This window comes from Lacerta agilis, chromosome 17 (genome assembly GCF_009819535.1).
Source record: "Lacerta agilis isolate rLacAgi1 chromosome 17, rLacAgi1.pri, whole genome shotgun sequence".
Lineage (NCBI taxonomy): Eukaryota > Metazoa > Chordata > Lepidosauria > Squamata > Lacertidae > Lacerta > Lacerta agilis.
Window position 1 is genome coordinate 32,043,404 of NC_046328.1, and position 8,767 is coordinate 32,052,170.

Here is an 8,767-nt window from a genome sequence, read left to right on the forward strand (position 1 = left end):
ATTTTAATTCCGAGATACAATTAGAAATCATACAGCAAGTAGCACAGCCCATTTCAATTGCTACAATGGGCAGAAATTTCATGACGTGATACACCAAGGCAGTTGAGCAATATTCAAGTAGTCCAATGGTCTACAGTGACCAGCAGCCGCTCTCCAAGGGTTCCCCCAGGGGATGTTTCCAGCCCTACGTGGAGATGCTGGGGGTTGAACCTGGGACCTTCAGCATGCAAAACAGGTGTTCTAACACTGAACTAAGGCCCTTCACTGATGGGACACGCAGTTATACTGTACCAGACCATTGGTATCTCTAGGTGAGTAGTGTCTACTCAGCTCCAACTGATAGCAGCTCATTCCCAGCCCAAGTTGCAGATACTGGAGATTGAACCTGCATGTAGTGCAAACACTCTACGGGCAGAATCTGTTACAGTATGTGCATACATAGTATGTAAGCAGAAGCAGGCACTGGAGAGAACTGTATACTTCCCACCTTGTAGTGTGTGAGAGTCAGAAAGTGGAAGTGGAAGGGGAGAGATTCCCTCCCTGTTTACTGTAGGAAAACGTATTCGCTGTGGCAAAGTATGTACAGTAGCCATGCATGAGTGTATTGACTTGATCATGTGCAAGAGGTCCCATGAGTGTGATTCTGGGTACCTGCACAATAATTCCTGAAGCCTACATGCATCGTTTTCTGTGTGTGTGAGTGAGAGAGAGTGTGTGTAACAGGATGATAGTTCTGTGTGTGTCATCCTTCCATCCATTGATGCTGAATGTTGGAAAATTCAGGACGGATGAAAAGAAATGACTTCTTTTTGTAGCTAAACTATGGGATTCCCTCCCGCAGGAGGCAGTGATGGGCACCAACTTGGATGGCTTTAAAAGATTTGGCAAATTCATGGAGGAGAGGGCTATCAGCGGCTATTGGCCAGCGGTCACTCCTCTGTTGGAGGCACCATGCCTCTGGATGCCAGTTGCTGGAGATCACAGGCAGAGTGATTCAGGTCCTGCTTGCGGGATTCCCAATGGAGCATCTAGCTGGCCACTGTAAGGACAGGCTGCTGGACTAGATTGGTCATTGGACTGATTCAGTGGGTTCTTCTTATGAGTGAATAAGCCACGGTTGTACAATCTGTATCAACACTCCTTTCTTGTATTGTATGGTTGTGCTTCTGGTGGGGGAACTCAAGTATGACTTTATGTGTGAGAGAGTGTATGTGTCTGAGTTGTGTGAGCCTTTGTGTGGAGTTAGCTGCACACAGGGTATACAGGACCCCTCCTGATGGACGCAATACCACACTAGATCTGTACATCGATTGCTTCCGCCGCAGAATCCAAACAGATGTGACCAGAAAACACCATCGCTTACAACAAAATCTAAACCATGCTGAAAGGAGAGCCATAGATAATCTCAGGAACAACCCAGACATTATAATTAAAGAGGCGGACAAGGGTGGAGCTGTTGTCATCATGAACAAAACTGATTACATCCAGGAGGCTCACAGACAACTTTCCAATACCACCTTTTACATAAAATTGGACTCAGACCCCACGGAAGAATACAAAAAAGAACTGAACAAGATTGTTAAGGAGCTACCCCCACACATCCAAGAACAGATCCTCATGAACACACCAGCAGAACCTCGACCAGGAACTTTCTATCTTCTACCCAAAATACACAAACCAGGAAATCCAGGACGCCCCATCATCTCAGGTATTGGCACCATTACAGTGGGGGTTTCCGGTTATATGGACTCTGTTCTGAAACCATATGCCATCAGTGCTCCCAGCTACGTACGTGACACCACAGATTTTCTGAGAAAAATACAATCTTTGAATAACCTTCCTAACAATACTATTCTAGTCACTATGGATGTGGAATCTCTGTATACCAACATCCCACACAACGATGGTTTACAAGCTATAAGGAACACCATTTCAGATAAAACCACAGCAGACTTTGCTACGAAACTCTGTCATTTTGTCCTTACCCACAACAACTTCAAATTTGGTGAGGACCTGTTCCTTCAGATCAACGGCACAGCAATGGGCACCTGCATGGCCCCACAGTATGCCAACATCTTCATGGCAGATTTAGAACAACGTTTCCTAAACTCCTACCCACTCAAACCTCTCTTGTACCTGCGTTACATTGATGATATTTTTATTATCTGGACACATGGTCAACAGACCCTGGACACCTTCCACAAGACATTCAATGACTTTCACCCCACCATCAACCTAACTATGAACCAATCTATGGAAGAAATACACTTTTTGGACACTACTATAAAAATACAGGATGGAAACATAGACACCACCTTATACCGCAAACCAACTGACCGACAAACATATCTACATGCTTCTAGCTACCATCCCAAACATACCAAACAATCCATTGTATATAGCCAGGCCCTACGTTACAGCCGCATCTGTTCCAACTCTACAGACAGAGACTCTCACCTAAGAGATCTACAGCAAACCTTTTTAGAACTAAAATATCCACCTGATGAAGTTAAACAACAGATCGACAGAGCCAGACTGATACCCAGAGAGAACTTGCTGCAAGACAGACCCAAAAAAGAAAATAACAGAACACCACTAGTCATCACATACAGCTCCCAAGTTAAAACAGTACAACGCATCATCAGAGATCTACAACCTCTCCTAGACAATGACAGTTCTCTTTCTCAAGCTCTGGGAGGAAGACCCTTCATCGCATACAAACAGCCACCCAATCTCAAACAGCTCCTCACCCACAATAATACAAAAACAGGACTCAACATGGACACTGGTACCAGAGCTTGCAATAAACCCAGATGCCAACTTTGCTGCCACATAAACCCGGATAACACCATTACTGGTCCCAACAACATCAAACACACCATCTCAGGACTATTTAATTGCTCATCTTCCAACATTGTGTATGCAATCAAATGCCAACAGTGCCCTTCAGCTCTCTATATTGGACAAACAGGCCAAACCCTACGCCAAAGGATAAATGGACATAAATCTGATATCAGGAATCACAAGACAGAGAAACCAGTAGGAGAACACTTCAATCTCCCAGGACATTCTATAAAAGATCTCAAAGTAGCTGTCTTAATACAAAGAAATTTCAGAAATAGACTGGAAAGAGAAGTGGCTGAATTGCAACTAATCACCAAACTTAAAACCATGGAGAAACCTGGTTTGAACAAAGACATTGGATTCTTATCTCATTATACATAACAAAGCCATCTTTAGCCATCTCACCCCTTCCCTGCAAGACTAATTGCAGCCGTTTAGAGTCGTCAACAGGTTTTCCACACTTATCAGCCTATCACCCATTCCCACCACCCTTCTGAGTAATACCCCTCCCCACTCCCCCACTATATTTAAGGATCTGGTGACTTCTGTTTCAGTGTATCTGAAGAAGTGTGCATGCACACGAAAGCTCATACCAGGAACAAACTCAGTTGGTCTCTAAGGTGCTACTAGAAAGAATTTTCGATTTTGTTTTGACTATGGCAGACCAACACGGCTACCCACCTGTAACTGGGTATATGTCTGTGTGTTTAGTGGACTCCAGATGCTTTTATGTGGAAATGTGGAGAACTGATTGGAGAAAGGAGAAACTGAAACAGAAATTGACATAATAAAATAAAAAATAAAAAAATTCCTTCCAGTAGCACCTTAGAGACCAACTAAGTTTGTTCTTGGTATGAGCTTTTGTGTGTTTATTTTTTATTTTGTTTTGGCTATGGCAGACCAACACTGCTACCTACCTGTAACTGAAAAATTTACATGTTCACACATCCCTAACACACACACACGCACACCATGACAGCAGAACAGTGCATTTTAATCTCTCAGCGTGCTTCTCTGGCGCACATATACCATTTTGCGTGCTGTCTTGTTTACAAACATGAAGCCTTCCTGACTGAGCAGGCAACTGGAACAAATTGCACTCAACCCTGTCCCCCAAACCACCTAGGGTTTGGCCAGGAAGAGGAATGTGTGGAGAGGGGGAGCTAGACTGAAACCAGCCAAATTCAAAGCAGGCTCCATTTAGGTCAGGCAGGGCTTAACCCACAAACAAGGCCTGATGGTTGCCTGGGGAGGGGGCTGGCTGCTGGAGGGGGGGGGGTTAGGCAGGACACAAGAATACATCAGCGAAGAAGCCACCCAGATGAACAGCCTGGTCTTTGTTTTCATTTAGTTTATCGAAAGCATCTACACACCTTCATACAACTACACCCCAGGGCAATTCACAAGAAGAAATGTCCATTTCTTCATGAAAGCATTACCAAGATTTAATAATAATGCATCTGATGAAGTGGCCTCTAGTTCTTCAAAAGCTATCCATCCTGTGATACATATAGGTGTGATTCTTGCATTTAGCTATCTGCGATTTCTTCGATTTTGCAGTCTTCTTTGCCCAAGCTTTCCTGGGCCCAAAATATTTTTTTTAATAAATTCATATGAATGCCCATTTTATAAGCTTTTATATATTTTTACACTACTGTTTTCAATGTTTCATGCTGTATTTCTGTTTTAGTTTTAATAATATTTTTGATCCCGTTTTTATGCTGTGTACCAATCTTTGAGATTTTTCAAAATAATAATAATTGTTATGTGTTTTGCGGGTGAGGTTGGGGCTCAGTCTGGATATCATCTGGGGTCCCCTTCCAATATATAAGAGCAAGCTTGCCAAACCAGGTCCATTATCAAGTTAACGGCTGGCTAGTTAAGTGCCACGATTTAACATCCCCAAAGTGTCTCTCTGTTGCTATAAAACAACTCAGTGGGCTTCCACCCCCCCCCCCCCCTGCTTCATGTACTTGCCAGCGTTGTGTGTGAGAGCTGAAAAGTGGAATGCTAGAAGCTGCAGACAGAGAGACTGTGTTTCATTCTGTCCTGGATCTAAAACTGTGACCAATGGAAAAGCAAGATCTGCTGAGGTGTTAATGCTGTGACCCCCTCCACCCTACGCTCAGGTTGTATGTACAGGTGAAACTCGAAAAATTAGAATATCGTGGAAAGGTTCATTTCTTTCAGTAATTCAACTTAAAAGGTGAAACTAATACATGAGATAGACTCATGACATGCAAAGCAAGATATGTCAAGCCTTTGCTTGTTATAATTGTGATGATTATGGCGTACAGCTGATGAGAACCCCAAATTAACAATCTCAACTTTGGGGTTTTCATCAGCTGCACGCCATAATCATCACAATTATAACAAGCAAAGGCTTGACATATCTCGCTTTGCATGTCATGAGTCTATCTCATACATTGAACTCCAGTAGCTAATGAAAACAATTGCTTACATAAATGGACTTTTCCATGATATTCTAATTTTTTGAGTTTCACCTGTATATCTATCTACCTATCCCAAATGCATCACAGTCTCCTCTTGTTCCAAGGAAACTGAACCCTGGGCAAGTGGTGGAACTGCTGGAGTTTCTCACTGCTTGAAGATTGAGGCGATATGTCACAAAAAGAAGCAGTTTGTAAATGTTTTAAATTCAAATAAATCAATAAACCCACAGCACGGTCCCACCAAGTCCAAGAGAAGCTTTTCTCCATCAGCACTACAGTGCCCACATTTTACATCCCTCGTTTCTTTTGGTTTCATTTTTTTTAATAATCTTTTTAAATTAATTTTTCAAATTTTACAAATCCTTTTAAAACACAATCACAACAAATCTCTCCTATCCGCTGATTTCCAACCCAACCTTCCATGGTGTTGTTTTATTCCCTTATAAAGCTGCTATACTGCTTACATTTTATCCATCAGATGTCAAGGAGATAAAAGAACCACACAACTTTTAGAAGACATCTGAAGGCAGCCCTGTAATGGGAAGGTTTTGTTGTTTTTTTAAGAAAGTTTGACATTTTATGATGTTTTTATATGTGCTGGAAGCTGCCCAGAGTGGCTGGGTAAACCCAGCCATATGGACCGGGTATAATAATAATCATCATCCATTATATATCTTAATTCTAAATGGTTAAACTACAAATTCTCATCTTTTGCTATACTTCAAATCCTGCACACGTTTAACAGAACCATGGTATTTTTTTCAAATAGAAATATTACGCAATGACAATATTTTGTGGAATATTTGAAGGTTCCATTTGGTTTCAATAGCAAGCAAGGTCAACAGCCGTGTTTCTCAAGTTCCTTCCCTGCTGAACCCCCCCCCCCCCCGGTTCAAACAGCTCCCCTCCCTCATCGGAAAGTGAGGAGGTCAGGAAAGGCAGGCGCAAGGGCAGCCATGCAGATGGCGTCTGGCATTTGCTCTTGTGTTCTAGCCAGGCGTGATGCTCCGGGCCAGAATGCCTGTCCATGCGTGAAGAGCCTATAGAACAGAAAGGCAGGCTGCAACGGGGGGGTGGGGGGTGGGAGCTGGATGAGAAGACAGCACTCTCCTAGTTAGCTGGACTAATGGCTTTGTCTGTAGTCAGCTGTAGGAACCGAGAAGCGGCCTCTAACTCACCTGCTTTGCACGGAAAAAAATCCCACGTTCAACCCTTGTCGTCGCCAGGTAGAGCTGGGAATGCCCCCTGCCTGAAACCCCAGAAAACTGCTGCCAGTCAGTGTAGGCAGTGTTGTTGAGTTTGGTGGGCCAATGGTTTGATGCTTTTTAAGGCCATAGCTCAGCCGCAGAGCATCTGCTTTGCCTGCAGAAGGTCCCTGGTTCAATCCCTGGAGTTCTGGTACGACATCCGCTGACATCTGTGCAAGCGCAACAGCTGTCTCAAATATCCGCACCTCAGAAGCAATGGCGGTGTGTGTTTTCAAACCAGATGGGAGCCGGTTTGAAGGGGGAACGCATCAAGCGGGTCAGGAGGACCGCAATGCCTCAAGGATGACTCTCTCCACGTGAAACTTACCCAGACCCTGAGATCATCCCGTGAGGGTCTTCTTCGTTGAGGTCTGGAGGGCGGCAACATGAGAACGGGGCCTTTTCTGCAGTGGCTCCCCATTTGTGGAATGCTGCTGGAATCCTGGTGTCTAAAAGTGTATAATGAAGACGCCAGCCGAACCAGGGAGGTTCGGCTGGCGTCTTCATTATACACCTTTAGGCACCAGGAGAGAACGCTCCTCTTCAACCAGCCCTTTGGCTGGTACCCTTTTAAATGTGTTGTGGGAGGGGGGGGGCGGAATTCTTGGTTTGTTTTTAATTATGCATTTTGTGTTTTGTATATTGTAATTTTATGTGTGAAGGGTGGAATTTTATTTTAACAACAATTCTCAAGAAACTATGGCATAGATACACATTGGTGAATGCTTCACTCTGTGAGGGAATCTTTCCAGACCCGCTGAAAGAGGCGGTCATTAAACCGCTTCTTAAAAAAACATCTCTAGACCCGGCCAATATGGCCAACTATCGCCCAGTCTCAAATTTACCATTCTTGGGCAAGGTGATTGAGCGGGTGGTTGCTGAACAACTCCAAGCACGCCTGGAAGATGCGGACCATTTGGATCCCTTCCAATCAGGATTCAGGCCTCATCATGGGACTGAAACTGCCTTGGTCGCGCTGGTTGATGATCTCCGGCGGGCTAGGGACAAAGGTGAGAGCTGTTTCCTGGTTCTGCTGGATCTCTCAGCGGCCTTTGACACCATCGACCATAACATCCTTCTGGACCGGCTAGAGGGGTTGGGAGCTGGGGGCACTGTCATACAGTGGTTCCGCTCTTTCCTCCTGGGCCGTGTTCAGAAAGTGGTGGTGGGGGATGAGTGTTCAGACCCCTGGGCTCTCACTTGTGGGGTGCCTCAGGGTTCTGTCCTCTCCCCCATGCTTTTTAATATCTATATGAAGCCGCTGGGAGAGATCATTAGGGGGTTTGGGTTGGGTGTTCATCAATATGCAGATGACACCCAGCTCTACCTCTCTTTTAAATCAGAACCAGTGAAGGCGGTGAAGGTCCTGTGTGAGTGCCTGGAGGCTGTTGGAGGATGGATGGCGGCTAACAGATTGAGGTTGAATCCTGACAAGACAGAAGTACTGTTTTTGGGGGACAGGAGGCGGGCGGGTGTGGGGGACTCCCTGGTCCTGAATGGGGTAACTGTGCCCCTGAAGGACCAGGTGCGCAGCCTGGGAGTCATTTTGGACTCACAGCTGTCCATGGAAGCGCAGGTTAATTCTGTGTCCAGGGCGGCTGTCTACCAGCTCCATCTGGTACGCAGGCTGAGACCCTACCTGCCCGCGGACTGTCTTGTCAGAGTGGTGCATGCTCTGGTTATCTCCCGCTTGGACTACTGCAATGCGCTCTACGTGGGGCTACCTTTGAAGGTGACCCGGAAACTGCAATTAATCCAGAATGCGGCAGCTAGACTGGTGACTGGGAGTGGCCGCCGGGACCACATAACACCGGTCCTGAGAGATCTGCATTGGCTCCCAGTACGTTTCCGAGCACAATTCAAAGTGTTGGTGTTGACCTTTAAAGCCCTAAACGGCCTCGGTCCTGTATACCTGAAGGAGCGTCTCCACCCCCATCATTCAGCCCGGACACTGAGATCCAGCGCCGAGGGCCTTCTGGCGGTTCCCTCACTGCGAGAAGCAAAACTACAGGGAACCAGGCAGAGGGCCTTCTCGGTAGTGGCGCCCGCCCTGTGGAACGCCCTCCCGTCAGAAGTCAAGGGAATAAACAACTACCTGACATTCAGAAAACACCTAAAGGCAGCCCTGTTTAGGGAAGTTTTTAATTTGTGACTCTGTATTGTATTTTGATTGTTGGAGGCCGCCCAGAGTGGCTGGGGAGACCCGGCCAGATGGGCGGGGTA